This window comes from Manacus candei, unplaced genomic scaffold, assembly GCF_025592945.1.
Source record: "Manacus candei isolate 608988 ecotype Guabito, Panama unplaced genomic scaffold, ASM2559294v1 h1tg000050l, whole genome shotgun sequence".
Taxonomy (NCBI): Eukaryota; Metazoa; Chordata; class Aves; order Passeriformes; family Pipridae; genus Manacus; species Manacus candei.
The window spans coordinates 25,038,649-25,065,118 of record NW_026138098.1 but is presented as its reverse complement, the minus strand read 5'-3'; the positions used below and the strand labels follow the sequence as shown (position 1 = coordinate 25,065,118).

The window sequence follows — 26,470 nt, the reverse complement described above, 5'->3', positions numbered from 1 at the left end:
AGAGGAAAACAGGGAAATAATGAGGGAAATAAAAGTTCTTTCAAAAGTCAAGGCAAAATAGTCATACTAGATGCACTGATACAAAACATAACTTCTGAAAAAATCTGAACAAGAGGTATGGTTGCTCTGTCAAGGAACAAAAAAATTTAAAATTATCTTTGCCCAGATTCAGCTAGGAGGAACTGGGGGAGAAAAGCACACCATTAAAGGCAAAAACCAAAACACAGCAAACTGTGGTCCACTTGCCAGCCTGATCTTTTTTTGCCTTGTCCCTGCCCTGCCTCCCTCTCTCCTTTCTGACCCCTCTTCAACACTTCCAAACTGGGAAGGGGTCTATGCTTCCCCCCTCCCTCCACCTCTCCTGAACCTGCTCTAGTCCAACACACAGGCAAGAATTTCCTCTTGGTTTGGTTCTCAAATTTCACTGTCACATCCAGTCTCTCCTCCCAAAGCTTTTCACCCCGAGGACTACAGTCTGCATGATTGCATTTGATAATACAGACTCTGCTGCTTAAATGCCGTACATTTGCAGACAGTTAAAGCATGTTTTACAAAGGTACTGAAAAGGGGTTTAGCAACATACACTTCCTGAGCATGTAAGTCACTGCAGCAGCTGGAAAGGGACCCTGTTCAACATGGGACATTTTCCCTCTCCTCACCAGGATGAAAAGGGGTACACAGAGAGAAGGCATTTGTGCTGGAGCCGTTCCCAAGCCCTGGCTTCAGAGGGACAATTCGTCTGATGTGTTATAACTCAGGAAGCATATGCAGGAAAAGGATGAGGGGAGCAGCAAGCAGGGATTCCCCTCCACATTTCCAATGCCATGCAAGAGGGACAAACAGATGTATCCAGCCAGAGAGAAATAGCAGTGGGCTGTGCACAACCTCTCAGCTGACCCTACGAATTAAGCAGTGGCCCTTGTCTCCACTGCACATCACTGCATAAGACATGTACTGGGAGGGAGACAATAACAAGAAGTGATGCCCACAGTCCTGCAAAATAGCTTTGAAAGCTTGTGCTTCCCTCAGCCCCCAACCCAGGGAGTTTAAAGGCATTCAGAAACGGTACAAAAACTCGGCTGGAGCTACGAATCTTAATAGCAGCTTTCCTTCACACCTGCGGCTCAGCCAAGCCTCCCACATCTCAGTGTGCCCCAAAATTTCCCGTTTCAAAGGAATTTTACAGAGCCTTCTCTTGTTTGGGAGAAAACAGGTTCAGAGGCCACAAGGCAGCTTCTGCAGGCTCCTCTCAGCATGCCACAGCATCAGTGGCGGAGGCAATGCCTGCCTGCAACAGCACAGGCAGCTGCATTCTTTAGTCTGGTACCAATGAGGAAAGCTATCATCCATTTTTAAGTTAGATTCAAGGAACCAGCTGGGGACCAGCGATTGCCATTTCTGAAGTGCAGCATGAGGAGTGTAACCAGCCTTTCCATAGTAACGAAGATTAGCGGCCTTGAGTCTGACACTCCTCCTGCATTAAAAGATAGGAGACAAAGAGAGAGACAGGTAATTACATAGAAGGAGCCTTGGGGAAATTGCAAACTCCTTGAGAACTCTTTAGCTGGTCTGTGTGTTTCTTCTTGTCTCTGCTTTGGATGAAGGTCTCCAAGAAACATTTGCCCATTAGATCATTAGCTTTATTGCAGAAGGTAGCCAGACAGCTGGTACTGGCTGTTCAATAAAGACTTAGCTTTCCTCTGCACCATCAAGAATGAGATGCAGAATGAGAAAGAGAACATCCCAAGGCACATTACCTGTCTGGAGCTTATCCTCGATACGTTAGTGTAGTTAGTCAGTCTGAGGGGTCTGACAAATGAACTCTGACAAATCTCACTGGGGCAATTTAAGACGTTATTGCATCGCACTGTCATTCCAAACCTTTCACAAACGTTAGCACCACTGAGCAATCTGGCAGAAAAAGTTACATCTGGCATCTCCAATTCAGAACCTAGGAAGTTATCACAAACCACTTCTCAGCACTGGTTCAAGTTAAGACATCAACTGTTAACCAGAACGGCTGAGGTCTAGAGAGAAGATACTGCCTCCACTACAAGGAGCATTAATATCTATCACAAAGATGGAATAGGAAATGACATCTCAAAGCACTGCAGCTCCTAAGCAAATATAAATCTAAACATTGAGTTTTGATACTAAAATACCTATGCAGTTTGTATAACAAAGACTTGAGTCTACTCATGCAGCTCAGGATGCTCTGTGGATCAGCACTAATTTTTTGTACTTTACATATCCCTGACACATAAACTGAATTGCTTCAAGTGGAAGGGCAGACACGGATTACATGTGGTTCACATCACCAGATAACTACAAAATTAAATTCCTCTCACTCACCGCATTTTGCACTTTTCCCCAAAACTAAAAAAAGTCTGGAGAGGTGAAGAACTGCCATGTGTTTCCAACTCTTCACAAAAGCACACCATTCAGAGCTGTTGGGGCTCCAGCTAGTTCCTATCTTATCTGTCAGTAGTATAACCAGCCACAAACCCATGACAGACCCCAGAGAATATGCCAGGTTTAAAACACAAATCCAAACAACTTCACAAGCAAAACAATCTGTATTTATCTGGTTAGATGTACATGTATGGTAATAATAAAAGAAGCACTTTGAGACATTTCTTCAACTTGTCTTCTCCAGACCTAACTCATTGTCTTTCCATCTAAGCTGACATTCACGCAAAGATTTAGTCAATCAGTCTGCAATACAACAGTTTTACTTTTTTTTCTCTGCAAGCATTTAAAATGTATCTCATCATCTAGTTTTTCTTAAGGGACTGTATCCTACATTTAGAAGTAAAGCGGGAAGCCCACAAAGCTTCTGTTTGCACTGCAGTGTTAGAAAGGCAATCCACATGAACCAGAAATTTGTCTAAACTCCATGTAGACAAGCTTCTTCTACCATTCCCTTCCTATCCAGAAGGAGCAGAGCAGGCAAGACACCTTGAAAAGCAGATAACAATTACCTCTTACCTTTCTGAAGAGGCCGCCGCCAATTAGCACATTCCTGGAGCTTCTAATTCAGGCAAGAAGAAAGGAGGGGAGGGAAGAGGGGGAAAAAAAAAAGGAAAAAAAAAAAAGAAGAGGGAGTTGTTTTCTTCCTCAGCACAACAGTATTTCCTAAGGGGTTGAAAAAAAAGAAGAAAAACGGAAATAAGCATTAGCATTTATGTTTTTCGAAGTGGCTACAGATTACAACACTTGTCTGGCAGAGCTACTGTGCCTCTCCTTCTGCAGTTCCAAAATCCCAACTTAGGGTGCCCTGTATTTTCTCCATCATCACCTTATCAAACCACGGAATATGAAGGTCAAGTCAGCTACTATTAAGAAAAGCAAAGTTAGATTCCTGGCAGAATGGGAAAAAGTCCTGTACTAGTTAAAGTCCGATTTGAAAATATTCTTGAGCACTTATTCTGTAAAGTAAATATGCTTCAGCCAAGCTCACACCCACTTCTGTAAAAATTCAAATAAGCCACATTTACTATCAAAATAGTTGGCAAAAGGCAAATTCCAACATGCATACTGAACATACAGGTATATACTGACATTCGAGTGCTTATGCACTCTTCTCTGAAAGGATCATACCTGCAATTATGAGGTATTTGCAACTAATCAAAAGTTCTCTTCCTTTTTATGACAAGTACTCTTCTTAAGGCAATCTATTTTCTTATTTTCTTAAAACAACCTATCCCGCTATATTGAATCTTTCAGTAACAGCAAGACAAAAATAATATTTTCTATCAGAATGAAGGAAAAGGGAACCAAAAAAACCCTTTTTGTGACTAAAGATATCATTTAGAAATCCAGCTTCGCTCCCATAAAACCATAATTCCTCACCTAAGACCATCTCTAACTCTCTGCCCTACTCCTAACACAACTTTAAAGAGACTTAGAGACACCCATATTTAATGGGCCCCTCCCTACCTCCAGTACCTGCCTCTGATGAAAGGCAGGAAAATCAAGTGGAAAATTATTTTAAAGGGTGCATGCAAGACATTAACATATTTGAGGAAACGGCAATCAAGGTTTTCCGTGGGGAATGAGCAAAGGGAAACACGTCCAGTCTGTTCTCCATCACATTTTGTTGGCTTATATTCATACAGAAAACTCTACCCTTTTCTGTCCCATGGAAAATCTGAACACAGGTTCTCAAAATAAGGAAAAAAGTCTCTGCTACCTTACATTTCCCCACACACTTCTACATCCCTCAAAAAGATAATTAACCCATTTGCTAACAGCATACAGAGTCTAGCCTCCCAGAAGAGATTTTAAATAAGGGGCCCCAACAGAGAGGAAAAAACATAAAAGGCAGCACTCCCATCACAGCATCTCCCTTAAAGCCACCACGTCTGTCCAATTTTAAATGGCCACAGTTCTTGCATTTCTCTAGGGGACAAAAGCTCTCTTTTTCTCTCCTCCTGTCAGCAAGACTTAAAGCTGCAAGAGTAATTCTGTCCAGATTCCCCTCTAGATAGGCAATGATTTAAAGAATTCATGAAGTAACAGTGGCAGTGTAAATAAACAATGAAAAACTAAATAAAGATCACAGAAGACGACACACAGAAAATGTGCACTAAGGAGAGAAAGAACGAGATCAGTGATTCAAAACCTCTTCTGCCTTGTTACGTGCACCCATAAATAGGCCAAGCAATAATCTGACAATGCGAAAGAATGGATCCTGACACAAAAATGTAACCACTGAAAAACCTGCCTCCTCGACCTCCTCCCTTATAGGCAAACCTTCCCCCAGTGTTTAATTCCACTTTCTCAATGTCTTATACCCCTCAGTTGCACTTCTGCTTTCTGTCAGCTTTCAGCCCTCTTGTACTAGCTGGTGCAAAGAAACCTAAGCCAAAACCTGGAGAACTCAAAATCGTTATACTTTTCTAAAAAGAGGGAAACAGTGCTACAGCCCTCATGGTAGAGAAGGAGAAGAAATGACCCTTAGTGAATTGGTCCTGACATGTGTACATCCTGAGGCTATGTGCAAATCAATACTTACTGAGCAGCTCAGCACAGATCAGGTCGCAAAATGCAAGGGAAAAAAAATAAATTGTATCGCCCCCTCAACCACATGACAGTTTGGTATCCCTAAATCAAATGCATAATTTGCTTTTCTTTTTCATTATCAAATCGAAAGGATGCTTTTGACAGTATTTTTCTCCCTGCTAAGAGAAATCCCTCACAATCGTCAGATAAAGTCTGTTAAGAACTGAAATACTGGTTACATTTCACGTGCTTAAAAATTTCATGCTTCCATCCTCTTACTAGTAGGAAAAATAATTTAAAGTAGACATACAAGATTTGAAGGAAGCATATTTTTAAAACAAACATAAAAACAAGAGGTGGAAAAAAAGAAGGCTGAGTACAAAACCCAAGGTTTATAACAACATTCTCAGGGAGACAGAAATCTGCCTTAAGTACCACTTAGGGATGTAGGTTTGACTCAACAGAACTTGCCCCGAAGAAGGTGAGATTGCTCTGTTCTCAAATTCTCAGGCAAGGAAAAAAAAAATGAAGTGAAATAATGCATTACCCAAAAGCCAAATTCTAAGCGGACAAATCCAGTGAAATTACTTACTTACAATACCAAAAGACTTGACTAAATTTCTGGCGTGGCCAGAGATAATTCATATGAAAAAAAAAATGTCAAAATGTTTTGAGTATACAGCCACTACAGTAAGAAAACAAACAGAAAACTGGGAAACACTGTATCAAAACCCAACAAATTGTTGACATTAACATTAGATAAATGAAGAGGCATATGTTGAGACAAACACCCTCAGATGGTGTGTGAGTCAACTTCTGCAATGAATTTAGCAGAGCTGCTTTCCTATATCAAGCTTAATAAAAATAATCCTCATTTCCATCAACTAGGTCTGGGTTTTCATTAGATCTTGCATGACGTGAGCAATTCTGGACAGTACCCGAGCTGAAGATTGAATCCTGTACCAGGGATTCTGGAATGTGATCTTGACTGAGAATTAACCTTTCTTTCTGAATGATGATGCCAGATTTATTCCTCCTGCTGCACAATGAAAATACAGTGTTTTTTCCAGGCATTACCCAAATCTAGCCCACTTCCTACAGTTCAACACAAACATCCTACATGACATTTGCCAGGATCCAGGTCTTAACTGATCCAGAGACTTTTTACATTGAGAAAATAAAATTTTGGGAAAGTAATGCCCCTCACTTTCAGTCTGCACCACACAACTGGCAAAGAACTTGCTCACCTTCTCTCTTCTGATCCCTACAAGGGGCCTCCATCAGCTCTTTGGGGAACTACTGTGTCAACGGGAGCCCCTGTATACACAACCAACCTGGAAGATTTTCTAGTTTATTGGATTTTCTAGCTCTATGATGTCTATTAATTCCATTACACCAGGGAATTAGAGCACTGCTGTATGTAACAAAACCCTCCCCAAAACATGTCCATAACATAAGGGTTTAAACAGAGGTTTTTACAGAGAAACCAAAAAGGTGTTTTCAAGGTTTCTTCAATCTACATATAACAAATGGTTACTTTTCTTCAGGTGAATTATATGCACACTCAGTGTGCACTAATAGAAATAGGTCAAGTTTTTATCATAGTAAAAAATTTTTTCCCTTTTTTCCCTGTTTATTTTTCAACCTCTCGATTTAGGAGAGGTAATAAAACAACTATTTCATTAAGAGGGAAGTAGCAATCTCCATTTGTAAAAACCAAACAAGCAAGCTAAGAAAAAGAGTATTAAAATACTTATCCCTAAATATCATGATGAAACTGAGGGGGGGAAAAAAGGAATACCTTTTCCCATACACCTTCTTATACAACCTGTAGTTAACATGTTTCTCAGAACAGTACCAAAAGTATCTCTCACATTAATAAAATATATTAGTCTGTAGTCTGTCTGCCAACAAATGGCAGTGGCACCTCCCAGGTTACTCAGAGCACCCTTCCTTAACTCTCAGGGCAGGACTCTTAACCTTGGCTTTTGAAGCCAGGAACTTCACCTGCCCCTGCCTCAGGTTCTTTCTCCAATCTATTTTCTAGCATCTACAGAGTCAGTATGAAATAAAACTTACATGTTTAATTTCATGTACCTTTTCATTTCATGTAACATTTCATTTTGTGTAACATTTCACATAAGCACAATATGGTGTTTACCTACGGCAACATGGAGAACAAGCTAGAAATTAGCAAAGTCTCATTTAATGTAGTATGAATGAAAAGCGTTTTTATCTATGCATATGTATATTTATCAGTCTTAAACATGGAACAGGGTAATCCTTCTGCCACAAACACTTGTACTGGAGATATTTTTCAAGAATATATACTATTTTTCCAGAACTGTATCTGCACAAAGAGGGGAAGCTCTTCTCAAGTATCTATTACAAACGGCCAAGTAAAGGTAACCAAAATATTGTTGCAGAAGTACAGACAAAGCATAAAAACATGGTAAGAGTCAAAGACACAGATATCATAAATAAATTCTCCAGGTCTTAGTGAACTCATGGGATCCACCATCAAGAGATGTCTAAATAAAAGACTAGGTTTTACTTACATAAAGTATATTTCCTAAATAAGCAGTATAATTTTTGTTAATTTAAACCACCTTTAATTCAAATGCTAAATGTATTGTATTTCTATATCTTTATGCAGAGGTGTTTACACAATTGTTTTCTACAGCTTTAATGTTATACCTATCTGTACTTCCTCACCTGCTTTCCTTGGATCCTAAAAAAAGCTCTTCCCAAAACAATACTTGTCCATGTGAAAAATCTAAGTTTACAGAAGCACCATTCATATGGATGCATTTAGGTAACACGCTTATTAAAGCATACCAACTTCTGAATGACATTTACCTACCAGTCTAACTGCAATGAGCCCATCAATAATGAAAAAAAGGTTTCCTTTTCTCTTGATCACCTAAAAGGTACATACCCCATATTTTATATGCAAAGCCTTGAAGACCAAATCCAGCACACCCAAGCACAATGAAAAAGATAATCATCACTTGAAAAATGTGATCCCTTCTAAAGAAACAGGGGGAAAATATTTTTTCAAACGTTTACCTCTCCCTTTTAAGCTCGATGTAGAAGAAAGCAATTCTTTCTCTAAAAGAGAGGCTTGTTCCTCAACCTTTCCCAAGTGCCTTAGGTGACACAATGCTGATAAACCAGCTAAAATAACAGTGATGGAGTGGGACTCAGGATCTAGGACATAGAGGACAGGGAAGTCAGGTGCATGACCACGTCTGGGAAAGCAGCATCTTCCCAGGGCTCCCTGCTGGGGTGGTGGTGTGGACCCCTGGGTGCCATTCAGTGGGCTACCTGCTGACTTGACAACAGCCCAAAGCAGGCACGCAGAAACATTTGTTTCTCAACAACTACCTCTCTCTTACAAACCTGATTTCATACTTTTCTATCTTTTTCTTAATTAAAAAGAGGATACACTTCATGTCGGAAATCTGTATTTTTTGAAGCTTGAAATCATTTAGCCTATTAAACCCGAGCTGTAATATGGGTGTTATTTCTCAAAAACATACAGTAAATGCATTAAATTATTGATAGTCATTAAACAGGAAAAAAATTTAAACAGCTCTCAGCTTTTATCAATCATTAATGCAGTTTCCACTTGCACATCTCACTGGGTTGCTATCATATAGCACAGAGCAAAGAGTACAAATCCTGAAGGCATGAATTCATTTTCTCTTGACGCAGAGTAAAAATATTCTTGGCAGCAGGAGAGAGGCTAAAACATGAAGCAGAACAGTTGAAAGGAGGCTTCTGTCTTTTGCAGTAAACAGGTAGCAATAGGAGGGAGCAGCAATTTTAGGCACCAAAGCCCATCCACTTCTCATCTCCTGTAAGGGCCAGTAACAACATCATCCATCACCTCCAACACCTGGCAGCAGTTACAGCCAGCCCGATAGTGTTTACAAATTTGATCCCAATTTGAAATATATGTTAATTCAGTGGCATATAGGGAAAACAAGGAGCATTGGGGTGAATAGAAAAGCATCCAGGCTCTAGAGCGAGATGAAGATTTCACCCCAAGCTGCTCACCAGCCAGTGAGCCAGTGAAACCAATAATGTGCAGAAAACACCAACTGTCAAATCGACAACCTCAGCTCAGAAAAATGACAGAGACTGGGATAGTCTCTTGAAGCTATTATGGACCTTTAGTGGGGCAAGTTATGACTAGACCAAATGTTTTTATGAGGTCTGAATGACTCATGTCAATATGGGGAATCTGGAGATAGAAGCCAATTGGTGACACCTTGCCTGGCTGCAATCTGCCAGCTAACAGTGAAGTAACATCCCAATTTTTTGTCCATTTTATGCACAAACTGAAGGCCTGTCTTACACAGCTGCTCTCTCAACTTTCATCCCCAGCAATTTTATTGAAATTCACGAGTTTAAAATGCAACAAAGAGAGAACACAATCCACAGGGCCAAGCCAGGTATGATGGCAGTATGCAAGGACCTACCTGACCTACCTCTACAGCAGCAACTGTAGGCAAGCCATAGCCATTAAAAATATCAACACAAAACACACAGAAACACTAGCTCTAGCTAAATATTCAGACAGTGAAACCTTAGCCCTGCAGCAGCCCTGCTACTGGAACCCAAATTAATTTGTTTTAAACTACCTTGTGTCTGTTGAAATGAACTGTAATAATAGCTCTGGAGCACAGTGCAGACACATCCAAAAGCTAAACACAATGCTGAGGACTGCTCGAGACACACGTGCCCACACCCAGAGCCCGCTAGGAAACTATTACCACAAAAAACTCATCATAACCAACGTGTTTCACTCCCAACAATGCCTTCAATTCCTTAAAAAAAAAACAAAACCAAAAAAACCCACACGTTCACCCAGAAAAAAAAATGGATGTTAAAGATTAGGAAAAAAGTACAGAAAAAAAATCATTGTTTGCTCCCAAAATCTAAGTCCTATGAAGGTTAGTATTTTTTCCTGAAAATGATTCAAGAATGCACTGAGTCGAGCAACTACATAATTCCAAATGTTGATATGAAAGTAGCCAGGAAAAGCTGCTGTCACTGGAAAACATTTTCTAGCCTGACTGTTTACAGGCAACTACGCTTTAAAATACAAAAATATTTATTTCCAACACTCACTAGTGCAAATTCACATCATGTTTAAAAAAAAAATAAAAATTAACTGGGTCCCAAAGAAGGTAACACATTATTTAAAGTAATAATACAAATGCTATTACACCACTGAATTAATTTCATGATATATAAACAAACTAAGTAATTCACAATCAATTTAAGTGTAGTATTAATCCTTACCTATATAAAGAACTGTAAGAGTAATAGTCTATGTTATTAATGTAACACACAACCACCAGCAGCCTTCACATTAGTCCAGGAACCACCAGCAAGCTCAGAGAAAAGATGCTCGCCGGTCCTTCAGGCCATAAGCAGTGCACCACCACACTGCCTGATGAGGAGAATGGAAATCAGGGCACAGACATCAGGAGCCTGGGCCAGCTCCACAGCTGCCTGCACGAAGCCACTGCTGCAGCTGAATGAAGCACAGGCTGAGCAGCCAGCTCTGCCAGGGCTGGCATCCCCTCTCCACTGCCATCGGCCTCTGAGGCGAGACAGAGAAAAGGGTCTGCTTTGGGTGGGGGGGTGTGTGGGTGTGGGTGTGGATGTGTGTGTGCAAAAGTATTCATTACTTGTAATGCATCCTTCTTGCCAAACCTTTTCTTTTTTCAAAAGCACTTAATCTTTTTTCTGTTGTTTTTTTTTTTTTCTTCTTAGACCACTCAAGTTCCCATCTCTTCCCCACATCCCACCAAGAATGTTCACTTCAAGCAGCTACAACTGGTATTAAATTTTGCCTGGCCTGTAAAGCACATTAGCTTTCCAATAAAGCATCTGAAATTTTTGTTTTGACACCACAATCTGGATCTCTTAGCTAGAGATGTGCTGGGAGCATACAAGTCCCTAGCATTTCCCCTTCCCAACCAATGCAAGGCTTGTACATGACAACATAAGCAAAGGCTACAAAATAAACTCAGATCCCCAAATACAAGTCTCATGACAACTGCAGCTAAGTCTAATGAAAGGCAACTCTGAACTAATAGTTAAAGCCTTTCAAATTCTCCTTCATGTTTGTAAGGGACATGTTATCAGAGAAGAGAGCTATATCTTCTATAAGAGAATGGCATGTTTAACTGAACCATCACAGATCCACACTTGAGGATTAACTATTTGACTTCCGTTAGTTTCAGAGCCAGGACCTTTCTGTATTAGATATTTGGGTCTTACATGACAGTATCTCTTTATACACATCTCTTTATTTTTATAAACTGATTCCATGATAAAAGTCGTTTAAAATAACAAAGCCAAACAACTGTCAAACTGCCACTAATATGAGCCTTCAAACAGGTTTCCATTTCATAAATCACTTTGGTGATCTAGTTTCACACCACCCCAGGGAAAGTTACATGCACAACAGAGAAAATTCACTATCAATATGCAGAGATCATTTGGCAACAACATCGCTACTAGTAAAGACCTGTACGTGATTTCAATGCATTGCACATGCAGGACAGGAGAGCTGTTTAAACCCAATGAATTAGCTCCAGGTTTGCAAAATCATCAAAAGACAACCGGTTCTGCTTTAGGTGTTTGGTCATCTACTCCTCCCTGAACTAGCACATAATGGGCATAAAGAAGAAACCAGAGCATTAGCAGTGAGTACCAACTTGCTGTCTCTGCTAGGAAAGTAATTTCAGTCATTTTCAGAAGATTTGCTAATGATCCCAAGGGTTTAGCAAGTTCAGAGACCTCAAAAATGGAAGACATTCCTCTATTATTAAGTGTTCATGTCTCCTGTTCAAAGACAGTGTTAGGAACATCATTATTATTTTGTACACTACACATATGTTTTCAAGTATTTATTACATTAATGCTTCAATATTATTTTGTAATAATAACCTACATTATGGTGCTATCATTGGTCAATGGTTGAGACTGAATATTAGTTTCTCAGAGGAGAAAAAAGAAAAATAAATCAGTGAACCATAATCCAGGTATGCATAGTTAGCTGTATTTTCCACCTCTAGCACATTTCCTTGTCCTGAAGCTCAGATGGTCACAAATAGCTCTTAATTGATACTTTTCGTCTGGAAATCCATCCAAAAGCTAAATTCTCGTTACAGGAAATTCAGCCTAAGGAATTTAATCAGCAACCAAAGCAGAGGGCAAACCGACTGTCTCCAAAGAGACCCTTTACAAGAACCATCTCCTGAATAAAACTTTTATTACTGACAATTCTGATATTCCTAAAACAAAAGTATAGCTGCAGTATAGCCTGATAAAATATGATACAATTCATAACAGAGTATATATATGCTCCTTGTGCTCCAAGATCAGAGGCTCTTCCACAGCTCCTATCTCCCATGTGAATTATTTCCTCCTCTAATCAAATAATTTGAAATACTTCCAAATAGGAATAAGTTGCAAGAGAAGTATTTAGTAACTGGTTATTTGAAGTTTCATAACAATTGCAGCTATACATAATGTGAAATGCAGAGCTAGAATTCCAGTCAGAAGGCTTCAGTTGAGCTTCTGTGAACAAACAAAAATCCAGTAGTCAAGAGAGGAAATTCAGCATCAAGGAGAGAAACTTAGGTAACTAACAGTCAGACCCCAAACAGCCAGAGGCTCCAAGTCTGCAAACTGCACCACATCAGGAATCACTTGACTTCCCTGGGCTTTGTACAAGCCAGTTAGCAAAAGCAAGGCTTACACGGCTGACCCTGCATTTCCCATTTGGTCCATCCTTACTTTCACATGTTGGCAGTAATGTCTTACAAATATCAGATGCAGTTTATATTCTAAGAATTCCAATTAACACAGACCAGAACCACTGCATTTCCCTAAAACCTGAACACAAAATCCCCAGCTGTTTTTCTACGGTATCACCTGCTCCCTGTGCCCCCAGCCAGCATCCCCACATACCTGCCACACAGCATCCCACACTACTGCAAAGGTCTTGGTCAGGTGGGACAGGGACAGCTGATGGGCTTGTCACCAACGTCTTGGAGACCGGTTTAGAACACAAAACTTAAAAGCTGCATTAGCTACAGGCGCTCTGTTTATGCTGTGTGTCAGGAGCTGAGTCAGTGACAGAGCTTTCAGACTGAAAGATGTGGGGAAATTTTCCAACACTTCTGGCCTTTTGTTGTTATACTATTGAATGTAACTACAAACTATAGCCCTGAAGTTATGCACAAATATCACTTGTCAATAGTATGTTAAGAAGAAGAAAAAAGGTGCAATTTTTACCAGTCTGACTGTTGAGAGAATTTCCCATCACGCTGTGGCACGTATGCAAAGCTTCTCAGCAGCTTGTCCCACGACAATGGATTTGCAAAGCAAGAACTGAGGGGATTATTTGATTCAGCATCTAGTCAAGTGGCCAACTCCTTCAGCAATCAATACTAAGCAACAAGCTAAAGCCTTGTAAGAAAAATCAGACAGATTTTGAATCCTTCCTGCTGCAGCAAGCTGGGCTCTGAGGCCTTATGGTCCAACACAGACACCTCAGATGCTACAATTTTGGAATATGAATTTTGTCTGGGATTTAAAATACACCCCATGCTTCTCTCCAAATGTCAAAACACAAAGCTCATTCAGATAAGAAAAATACATACACGCAACTTGGGTCTAATATCTGTTTATTACTTTGCATTCCAACTGTGCAGAAAAGACCTTAAAATGAGCACAGGGGACAAGGAATAAGAGAAATACATTTTAGAGAAAAACACGGACCATCCTTACACATAAAATTTCTGCACTACTAAAATCAGGAATTTTACGTTTTCCTATTCTTCTTAGCTTTCAGGAGGAATTTGTAAGAGATGTGAATTACACAGCTATGACAGTATACACGGGGAAAGTGGAGTGTCAAAACTTTAATAAGAACTTAGGGAAAAAGCCAGCACCTTTGGGGTCCTTAGGAGAACAAAACAAATAAACAAAAACCAAACACAAAATACCCCACCCAAACAAAAAACCCATACAAAAGGGATTAATGTTAGATTTTCAAATGCCCCCTCTGTTGCAGTTAAAGCCCATGTTTCACGCACTTCTGTCTCCTTTGATATTGTATTAAAACAGAAACCTTCAGATCATCAAGCAGACCAGAGGGCCTTTAGCATCTGTTAAGGCCCAGCATTCGAGCTGTATTTTAATAAACCTGTGAGCCCTTGCTCATCTGTCTTTAAGAAGCAGAAAGTACACAAATCTGTTTCCCCCTCCATTATACGGTCGCTCCAAATCCCATTGCAATTACTAAGTAATTCTTGGCATAGCTGTGCAAGAATGACCAAACCCACATTCAAAGAGAATAAATTGGCAGGCAAGCTGTGTTGACTAGGTGGAGGGGGAGAGCTGGGAACACAGTGTTTCCAGGAGTGCCACACACTTCGACGATAGGGCAGAAACAGGACGATGCAATGATCCAGTAGAACAGAATGCCTTGTCTGTGCTTATCAGGGGACAGCTTGCTTGGATAACAGGAAGCATAATGACTTCAGGCTGTATGAATAGCCAGATTCAGAAGGAAAAGTACTAGGGTTTGGGATTCCTAGAAAATAGCTGCAGAAAAAGGTTGGTCTGTGGCGTTGGACTGTTCTGCAGCAGTAAATCTGGCAATGAAGAACAGTTGGGCAAATCTGAAACAAAAATACCAGCTCTCACAGAAATTCACCTTCAGATCCAGCAAAGTTTGACACGCTGACAAAACCAGGATTTTTGTATTTTAAGTAAAGCTCTGAGAACAATTCAGAGATATATTTAAGTTACTGTGAAAAATATATGACCAGACGTTAAATGCTCTGAGTTAAACCATGCTAATCTGCTAACACACCCAATGCTCAGTTCCATGGCCTACGCTTCATCCACTAAAACAGAGAAATCATTCCCAGTAGACAGATTCCTTCCACAATCCTTTTAAGACTGCAGACAAGTAAATATAAATGTGTATATGTTACAGATATATTCATGTTTTTTAAAGTTTAATATATAGCTATACTTTGTACCTATTTACATGCACTTTCCATGTACATTCATACTTGTTTATGCAGAACAAAAGCTCAACATTTTAGAAATGACCAAGTTACAGTTTTTGCACTAGGCAATGATGATTAAAACCTGAATATTTCATACTGGTGAATCACACTGCCAAGTCTCTAGGGACCAGAGCAATTTGAATTGGCATAAACGGATGTTTCCCAGTCTTCTGCTGATTCTGTAATGAGTTATCTTCCAGCCCTGCCAATCATTTCTCAGAAGGCAGATCCACTCTCCAGCTCTTTAGCTATATTCACCATTTACAACTGCTGGGAAGACTACTTGCTTCCACATGTGCAACTGCTGCTGTCTCAAGAGCAGCTCATCTACACTTCGGACCTTTCAAAGCCATTCATGCACCTCCTCAGCACTTTCCTGACCCATGTCTGCACGGAGCCTATTCTCCCATCACCTTTTATCTTCCCAAATCACCAAATAAAATAACTTCTAGATCAGCAAAGATGGAAAAAGAATGCAAACAAAGCGGTTTCAATCCCTGTACCCACATTTAAACCAGCTGCCCTCTAGACCCAGATCGTGAGCCTTTTCACGCCAGCAGCTCTCCCAACCAAGTCTCTGGAAGCCTGATCTCAAATGTTAACACATTCCCCTGCTGATACAAGTTTAACCTCAAGAGAAGAGAGGAAACGAACTGCTACACATAGATTAGAGCCAATGAACAGCAGGTAATGACTGGATCTGTGTCAAATTGGGGTTACAACAACTTTTTTTTTTGAAGGTACATAAAGGTTCATACACTCAAGTTTCCTTTTGAGCTTACTGTGCAAATACCTGAACTTCAACCAAAACTCTGCCAAAAAACCACTTGTAGGAACCTGTCTGGATGGCATAAGAACCTTCTGGCAAATGCAGGCATAGTTTTGCTTGGGGGGTTCAAACAAGTACACTTGCAGATAACTGAGTAGGAATTTAAACTGTAGACTACCAAACTCAGACAATTTTTTGTCAAAAACTGACATGACACAGCCAATCTACAGCAATACATTGATTCTACAGTTAATGAAGTTAAAAAGTTTTGTTTCTACATGAACACAGTCAAGACAAATTTTGTCGATTCCTAGGCTTGAACTTTTTTTTTTTAAATCTCCCACAGGTCCTCAGCCTCCAGTTCTAGCAGAACATTTTACTTTTACCTTAAGTGATCTTATTTAGAAAAATATTCAAATTGCTGACAAGAGACACACTACTTGAAGTTGGCATCCTCTCTCTCTGGCCATCATTGGATTTTTAGTGTCAGAGTGCTGTTATTTTTTCATGTTTTAGGTTTGTATTTGGCCATTTCTTAAGGACTTTGAGCACAAAATCCAAGGTTCAAAGACTATAGACCAAAGAAAAGCACAGAAATGTATTAATTTAGTAAGATGTAACAGGTGTCATCACATCATGAAACAGTGATCCCAAGTGTATACACATTCCAGTATGTTGGATCCAATGGCTGAAATTAAAAAAAAAAAAAAAAAGAACAACAACAACAAAAAAAGGTCTTATCACTCATTCTACCACCACCAATGTCAGCCTGTAAAAATCACTGTATCAAGTAAGAGTTATCAGCAACTGAAGTTTCTGTTCTGGAACAGAAAAACAAGTGAAAGGGGAACTTGCAATGGAAATTACTAAAGTAATAACCTAGTAATAGATGTAATAGTAACTTATAGAAATAACAGTAATTTATGCCAGCTTCCAGCACCCCAAACGCTAACAGCTGTTCATTAATCCATCAGTCTTGAGGCCTCATAAGCTACCTCTACTCCCTGGGACTCCAGCTGTGCAGAGAGGAAGCACAGTATCTTTCTGAAGGATCACACTGCTAGAATTGCTTTCAACCCCCTAGGAGCAGTGGTCTTGCTCCACCCTTTTTATTACTAATATTATTTTCAAGTCAGTCACAAGATGGACTATTTCCTTGATTGAATTTTCAGAAGCTGAAACTTCAGCAACACTCTGGGAGAAAGCTCAAAACGCCTAAATAAATCAAAACCACACAGAACATGTATCCAACGGAGTTCTGTTGTCCATTTCCTGACAGCTTCTATCTATCCAACAAATTACAACCAATTAAGTCTTTTGCAAGGAAAGTTTTTGTTTACAGTAATGCCGAAGGGGGGGGTGGGGGAAGGGGAAGACCTAAAAGGCATTACTCCAAATGTATTAAAATAATTAATTCATCCACAAACACCACTGGAAATTGCCTTGGGTTTCTCCAAAGGACTTCAGTTTTGTTATTGCATGTAATTATAGTAATGAAGAGTTCCTAACCAGGTTCTGCAAACATTAGGTCAGTTAAAATAGAGAAGACAGAGAAGATTTAAGGAACTGGATTCTTTCTTACAACTACTAGATCCTTCCCTTTCATTAAAAGAAAAAAAAAATATTGACAAGTAGATGAGTTGTTTACACTAAGATGTTTCCAATCTAAAAGCCTCACATATGACTAAGAAAAGCCAAGCTCAACTCTTATTAGCACCTTACTGCAAGAATGTTAAAAAACAAAGCTCAACTTCTCCACTGTTCCACATCCAAAAAGGTGAGGAAAGTAAGTTAGAAGGTAACTGGACTAGAAGGTAACTGGACTAGCAACCCCAAGACACTACTTTCTGAATTTATAATTTTGTAAATAGTACTCAAAAACTTTATAACACTTTCCCTATTGTAGTATCTCCTCACTGTTAATCTATAGCATATTGCTTTTCATATGATAAAAACTTTATGTTCCTGAGAAAAACTTTTACTAAAAACACAGTTTAATACTTGGTGATGCAAATGAGCTTTATTTTCCATCTAAAAGAACTCTGGTGATGTTATTGAATACACAGACACTTAAACCTTCATCTAATGGTCAAATCAGAAAACATTTGCTGAAAAGTTTCATCATGATCACAGGTGAGTTACCATTGATGAAAGCAGGTTACATCATCATTTTTATAAAGGCCTTAATTCACAGTATTCCATAACCTATCAAGTTCCATAATGTATCAACTGCATCTTTCTTGAAGAGATTTAAACCTTTTGAAAGAGAGGCACAGGAGAGAAACAGAGACCAAACCATGACAGCTTGCAAGCCGCACCAGAAGTCAGTGACAGAACCAAGCACATCCCTTACTGTCCTGCTTACATTGCTTCCCTTCCCATTGCACTCACCTGTGCAGTGTTAATGGCATTATACATATTAATGGCTCTGTCAGAATCCAGTGCCACATTTTATACTCTCCCACACAGAATGCAAAAATCTCTTCAATGTGCATTTGATGCACATAACCCAATGACTCAAGTAACTTCCACTGCTTTTCAGGCTTTCCCGAGAGCAGATCCTCAAAAACCCATAACTGAATCAGGTCTAAGGAGAAGGGCAGAAAACAGTAGCAGCACATCTTGCAGAACAAAGAAGGGTGCTCCAGAATAAACTTCCTTTTCCATCATCTGTGTGTTCTCTGCACTCCATTTAATATGGGCATTTGTCCCTAGCCTGCATTAAAGAGAGCACTGCAATATATTGAAGAATATACTTTTCAAAACACTTTTTAAGCTCTCACAAGAAACTTCTACGAATCTTACAGCACTTAAGCACCTGTAATTAGCCTGTGAGTCCCAAAACAAGGTTAGCTTATTTAAACAGGATGACCATACACAATTTCAGATGACTCTGGATAAAGAATCCAGAAGAATGTTTCAGGGTATACAATGGTATACCCTGAAATGAAGGGACAGCTGCAGAATTAAGCATTCACTGAAATGCTTTGCGGTGTAGAACAATAGCTAAAGAATTATATATATTAAATTAACAAACAGACAAAACCTAACAAAAACCCAAAGAAACAAACAAAAAAAACCCAACCCATACTGCCAATCTTTTTCATTATAAGTATCATCTGTAAGTAGACCACCAGACTTCAGCTCTTGACTTTCTGCCAGATAGCTTTTGCAGTATGTTTCTCTCCTAAAAAGTCCTCTGAAGGTTAAAACAAGCTTAACAATAATAGTCAGATGGCATTTGTCTGCACAACAAACTCAGTTACAAACCATCAATATTTATTAGGTATAAATCTCAAGCCCTCTTGCAAGTTACAACAAGTTATATAAATTAATCTTGCTGAAGATACTCATCAAGTTATTTTCCAACTTTAACATCATTAAAACAACATACACTAAGTACCCCTTGTCATAGTCAGCAGCTGTTTGCACTTAGCTTTCTGCACCTTAATTTTATATTTGGCTAAGCTAGTGAAATTATTATTCTAGCTGCCTTTCTCTTCTACCACTTGAGCTCCAAGGTAAAACTGTGTCAAGTTAAAAATATAAATAATAATTTATTACTAACGTGTAGAACTTGCAAAGATCAGAGGAAAATAAACCATTTGCTGTGTAAAATGCACTGGATATTTTAAAAAATGTAACAAAAATTGAAAGAACTTTCAATTACAGTTTAAACCTTTGGTTCTTCCAAAAATCAGCTGGTAAATATTTGAGAAATACTATAGCAAGTGGTACATCTAGAAAGATAAATTTTTATAGGGCTCTTCAGAACTTCAATATTGAGTTCTACAGTGCTATGGTATTTTCACCAGCTATTAAGTCACTACATGAAGAATGTAGAATTGCAAACCAAATTCATTGGCTTCCCTCAAACACAAAATGAGACAGCATGATATACTTACAAGTTTCTGCTCTGCTCCTAAAATTCTTATGCCAGAGATATTCCTATACCCACCTCCTGTTAGGAGGTATAGAGGCTGCAATAAAAGCAGCCAGCAAAACACCTGAGGGTTTTCAGAGTTTAACGCAGCAGCTGATGATATTTAAGCATATGGACAATGTAAGCAGTTTTCTGAATAAGGAAAAAATTATCATGTGCTTGACTGAACTTGACCTCAAACAGACTTAAAATTTGACTCAAAACTGGCTGAATTAGTAGTCACACAAACCAGACCCAAATATACTCTGGCTTTTTCTACATACTTAGTTTTTAAAGTAAGCAAAACACTGTCCTGTCTTCTTAGAGGATACCATCGACATTCCCCAATTGCCCCAACCAATTTAATGCAAAAATGTTTTTGAAGAAAAGAACACACTCCCCCAAAGATCTGATACTGAGGATTACTTTGCTCTTCCCAACACAAAAACTGCAACTTGTGAGAAGAAGAAACAAATCCAAATCAACCAACTAAATTATTCTACGCAGTTTTAGGGTAAGTTAGGTAAGTTTTACTGGTTTAGTATCACAATAAACCTGATTAAAGACATAAATCATTAACTTTTGCTCAATACATCTTCTGAAGCCTGTAACTGAAACACCCTGAATGCACTCCTGAAAGACTTCTGAAAATAGAGTATGTACACACACACAGTGTATGGGAGCACACAGTGGCTGGAGGGCAACAGCATAATTTGTGCAGTGCCAGTAAGCTCAGAGAAACAATTTAGACAAGTAAGTGTTATCTTCTGCTCATCAACAATGATAACATAACAGTGTTGCTCATTCCTGAAACACCTAGAGAAAACCAAAGCTAAGTTCCAAGAACAATGATTATATGATGCATTTTGAAAACAGAAACTAGACAAAGACAACTTCATCTTCACCCAGCCATTTATCTTCTTGGAGAAATGTGAACTTCTAAAAGCTTTATCTCTTTGCTTGTTACCATTTTGTCTTTCCATCTCAAAAAAGATATGAAAATCGGTTGTAATTCAAAGCTAATTCAGTCTCTAATTAGTTGGGAATCTTAATGGCCCTGATCCTATGTGTTAAAACTAATTTTTATCATGTCTGATACTTCACGGATGTGGCATATTCTTGCTAATCTGGATCAGCACTTTCGGCAAAATTTTATTATGAGTAGAGTAGTACAGAGAAATTTCAAATATCAGATCATCTTGTGACAATGCACCAGAGAGCAAGCAGATGAAAATAAAGCAGCTCAGCTTATTCAAGTGGTGGAAGTCTTCTTCCCAAAAGGGAATTTGGAAAGACAACCACCAGTCCTTTCAGAATTCTATCTATGCCTTAAAACACGTGGAAACATCCACTTCAAGTATGGAACAGGCCAGAGATTTAGATGACAGATTTTAGCAGAAATTATCATGCCATGCTGAGGTATAACTTCACATGCTCTGGGGTGTACACCTCTGGACCAGACTGCATACCATGACTTTCTGAATATCTTCTAACCTACCCACTAATTTTAGAAGAATGGTTCCACAAGCTCCTACAAAAGGAAAGCAAGAGGACAACCACATACATTCAGTCTAAGCTGAATTTGTTACTATGAACTGGACTTGAAGCTTTCTTTCATGTAAAACTCAGCCAACTGTATGGTTTTATAAGGTGGCAGAGGAATGTATTTCCTGTTATCTGAAACACATCACTTCTAGAGCACATGAACGACAGTTTGTGTTGAGTTTCTACAATAAACTAAAAGGGCTGTCAAGTCTGATGGCATATTAGTTTGTCACTTGTAACAGGCAAAGCTGTGTGAGCAGATTAGACAATGCTACATAATTTAATAATTTTATCATCTATTCTACTTGACATTACCAGCTATTCCTCACGATTTCATCTACCTATGAGACTATGTTGCAGATGCAGAGCCTTTTTGCTAAAATGAGTATTGTCTATCCATACACAAACAACACTGTTTAACCCATAAAAGGCAAGCCTGGCTTTCAGTGCCAAAAAAAACCCCTTCAACTTTAAGTCCTGGAAACTCACATGTACAAGTTCAGAGCAGCTCTTCTAAAGAGCTAATGTAGAATGAGATCTATTCAGGCAATTTTACTCATGTTAAAATATGTAACATGTACTTACAGATGTCTAACCAAATTCACAGAGGCAAAGCCTTAAATGCTGACCCTCTGCAGGGGATAAAGTGTAAAGAAAAACTGAAAGGTTAGAGAGGAAGAAAGAGAGGAAAAAAAATATTTAAAATCATACCATACCAAAAAGCCTCTGACAGTATCATTTAGACAAAGTCAAATACATAATACATAGAATAACATATAATATATAGAATAAAAATATATAGAAGTACTATACAAACATATGCAAACCCCTCTCTATATGCATACAGTTATCATGAATTAAGGAAAGAGATACTTATCAATGAGTAGAACAAGGGGAGGTACCTACATGTAAACAGAAATGGTGTTTAAAAAACATAGCAGTTAATCAGCCACATGCACGTGTCTGTAAGAAAAGCTTGGGCTTGCATTGTAGCTTTCTTTCTAAACACAGCTTCCAGTTCAAAGGCTCCAAGGAAAGTGGGAACAGACAAGAGGTGAACAGATAAGTTTAGGACTAAAGGAGGAGTTAAAGACACATTGAGTGAAGTACTTAAAATGGGAATTAAAATCTTTCCTGGAAATACTGTTTCCAACATATTTTACTCAGCATATTACTCACTTCAAACTTCAGAAGGCATAAAAATCAAAATATTTTGCTCCAATTCTTGTTAACTAGGCACTTCTCTGTCGGTGTTCAGTAAGAAAAACTGCTTTTGTACAGATGCAAGAAATCCCAAGGGGGCAAAATGGGCCAAAAACTTTTGCTTGAACTTTTGTTAGTTGACCACAACTCAAAGAATCATTGTAGCTAAAATGGCAGCAAATACAGGAGTATGGATAAGGCATTAGCCAAATATAAACTACTGAAAAAGCACTGGGTTGTGCTGAAAAAAATTCCTCTGATATCAGAGAACGAGCCTATCAATTTTTTAGAGAGTGTTTCTTTTAACTAAACTCCTGTAATACATTTTATGCAGGATTACTTTACTAAAAATTTCCATGGGATTTCATACAGAAAAAGTACCAGTTACATCCTCACTGGAAGAATCTGTGGAGGTAGGACAAGGGAGAAATCATCATCCTTTCAAGGTTTATGTATAAAGCATCGGCACGCTCACTTTTTTTCATGTCAAAAATCCAAACAAGAAAACCATTTTACCCCAAAATTTGCTGAGATGAGAAACTAACGACTGTACAAGAGGGCAAATGCCCTCCCCTGCAAAAGCACAGCTCAAAGCACACACCCTGGTCCTATGTTGCTTGCAAGGAGCTACAACTGGGAAACTATCTCAGCCAACTTTGGCCCAGAGCCACCCAAAACTACTGCTAATGCGATGCAAAGTCACAAACTTATCCTTATAATGGGCAAAGGCTTGTTTTGTGTTTCTAGAAACCTCATTTTGTTTAAAGAGCGTGAAGAGAGAAAAACGCACATCCCAACTTGGTGAACATGTAAATCTGTGTAGCCTGTAATGAAAACTTGTGTTCCTCACAATGCAGAAGTGGACAGTGCTCAAATTCAAACGACCTTATCAGTATTTACTCTTAGCAAACTAGTTGGTTTATTTTTCCTTTATGTTGCAGATATTTGTGTCACTTTCCTGCTGTTTATGTAATTCTGATCTAAATCAGGGTTGACGGGGATTTGCAACACCCCCATGTGATTTTTTCAAGTAACTTCTCTGGGAAGTCTTTCAAATAAGTTAATCTAAAGATATAGATAAATCCTGATTTACTAAGCAGTTTAAAACAAAACTATGAAAAAGAAACGAAAACAGTCAGAAGGACTGCAAAAGCCCCTCAGCTGGTTCTTCAGATGCCTCCTCAGTATAAGTAGTTAATCAGGATACTGAACAACTGCCTTGCTATTGTATTTGTGCAAGTTCCTTGATGACGAGTTCTGCTTCCAGTTTCCATTATTATGATTAATAAATCCCTAACAGTACAACAGCTGATCACGGCATTACATTTCTGATGTGATGCCACCAGATACAGAACAATGTATTTAGAAGTGAACTTGGCTCTTCTTTTAACCTCTATCTCTATTACTAAACATTGAAAAGGTGCAGCTATCATTTCAGTCACCATCAGAAACTGCAAGGAAGACCACATATGTAGTGAACATAAGAGACAGAAGTGACAGAAATTGATAAAAACTTCATCACATGGCTGACACCCCATATATCAAAGCCCTAAATCTCATTCTCTGCTTGCCTCCAATTTCCATCAAAGCCTGCCAGCTGCACATTTATTGAGAAGTTTGTGATCTGACAGCCACTGTATTACCAACATTAATGATGCATCAGTCTCCAGAATTACTAGGGAAACAGTCCAATTGATTTTATTATTATACAGAGTTCCTCACATTTCATTTCAGGCAGCTTCCTACCACAAATTTTAGCAATAACTAAAAATGCTACAGAGCTGATGCAGAAAATGCTAGGGCAAAAGATGGTTACCACAGCTTCATGCCACTCCATTCTCCCTCCAGGAGAGCTCCAAATCACTCAGACACCACTGTGTAACCCATGAGTTATTGGTCCATAACTAAAAGGGCTTACACATTATGGAGCAATAAACAGTGCAGCACTAATATTCACTGTTTTGGCCAAGAAAGCTACAGACAGACACACGATGACATCAGCTCCCCCCACTCCCCCCCAAAAAAGCAGTTTTCTCACAGTCTTCTAAATCCCTGCTATTGACACTAGATAAGTATCACCCCAGGGCAGTGGCTGGTGGTGGGGAGCAGAGATAACTTAAAATATATTTCCATATAGACTTAAATTGTTTCTACAGGTACCATAAAAAGTACATATTTTCTTTGCAGCAGATAGCCCACATTAGGTCTGTCCTTTTCATGCTAGAAAGCTTTCTTCACTTAAACAAATAATTATCATAGATACTAAAACGATGCAATGCAACAAATCAAGCTTGTAGGGGCTTTTTTGAATCATAACCAAATATTTTAAATACATATATAATTTGAAATTTCCAATATCAGTTGGGAAAGGATCTCCATGAAATATGCAGCATCTGCTTCCAGAAGTTCCCAAAGTTACTGTGGGTTTTTTTGGTTTTTTGTTTGGTTGGTTGGTTTTTTGTTTGTTTGTTTTTTTCTTTTAGCAAGCCTGGCTACGACATATAACAGAGAATGCTTCTAGTCACTTCTTAGGTTTGAAAGAGAACACATAGTCATAGTTTCAGGGTTCCATATCTCTCTCTCCCTCCTCCCCTGCCCCAGAAACCCCAAAACCAACCAAACAAAAACCAACAACAAAAACAAACAAACAACCAACCATGAAACTCCAAGAGAGAAATACAGTTCTCCTCCTCTATTTTCAATCTCTTAACTTCAACTTTTCCAAAGGTCGTGAACAAAATATTTTCAAGCACTTGTATTAACAGTGGTTTATTCATTTGGATAGACAAGGTCTGCAGCATAGTGACAACAGAAATACACCAGATGGAACAAATAAGAACTGCTGAAGAAGTAAGATCCTTTCCCATTTACCTTTTTTAACTTGACAACAGCAATTTAGTGATTGTGAGTTTTGTAAGAAATGATTTTGAGTTATTAGAGGTGGTAGATTTTCAAACCGATCAATATGAGTGCTTTAAAAAACCTGCTACAGAAGATTGTATCTGCTTCTATAGAAACTCCTCTCTATAGCAAGATCTCAAATTACAACCACTACAGAAAAAAAAGCTAATCACTAGCAAATGCACCAAGTAACAAGCTGCTTCCAGATGTGTAACGCAGCCCAGAGCTCACACAAATAAGTGGTAAGAAATGCTGCTCCATTTTTCTTCTTTCTTGTTTTCTTGCAGTTCACTCTCTCAGAGGCATACAGCATATTCATTCTTGAGGAACATGCCTGAAGTCAGCCTGCATCCTACTCCCAGGCTCTGCTCCCCAAGCAAAGAGCAAACACATCTGGACACAAATGTTACCTGCATTAATTACAGTACCACCTAAAATGGATCCCAGTCTTAACTATGCCTGGTTTCACAAGTTTAGAGATGGAGCCGTGCTCCACCTGACACATGCCAGAGGGACAGTTTGGCTGCAATTAACAACTGAAAACGTGAAGGGCAAATCAAACGGGTCCTGGTTCTCTTCAGTACAGCAAACACTTCAGCAGCTCCCAAACAGGAGCAGAAATGTCGGAGGAAGGGGCAGAGCAGACCAGCCCTTCTGAGCAGGAAGTCAAACAGACAAGCTCGAAGCAGGAGGTTGAGTGTGGGTTGCGTTTTCTGTTGTTGTGGTTTTGGGTTTTCTTAAGGGCTATCTAATAATCCACTTAATTATGTATAAAAGTTTCATGCCATCTGGCATCAAATATAGCAGATACTTCATTAGCATTACCTTTTGGGATATCCAAAAGAACGAGCAAACCACTCAGGAAAATACAACTGGTTTGAGGAAGCAGAACTTTCCAAGTATCTTCCTGACGGCAATGAGCATAACTTTAAGCAATTCAGAGGACAGTCACAACCAAAGCTTTTTACTAATTGGCACAGCTTTTATTTAAAAACAAAACAAAAAAACCCCCCA

The 26,470-nt window shown here is 39.0% G+C and overlaps 1 protein-coding gene across 7 annotated transcripts in view; it reads right to left on the bottom strand.

Annotated features, from left to right (window-relative positions):
- Nucleotides 1–26,470, bottom strand: part of ZMIZ1 (zinc finger MIZ-type containing 1) — a 347,321-nt gene that overhangs the window by 295,683 nt on the left and 25,168 nt on the right. For 6 of the 7 annotated variants that reach the window (XM_051800871.1, XM_051800869.1, XM_051800867.1 and 3 more), the window contains exon 2: nucleotides 2,989–3,135. The gene's annotated coding sequence lies outside the window, so the exon portion shown is untranslated. Of the gene's footprint in view, nucleotides 1–2,988; nucleotides 3,136–13,002; nucleotides 14,967–26,470 lie in introns of those variants that run through there. The other variant, XM_051800866.1, reaches the window with a different exon arrangement.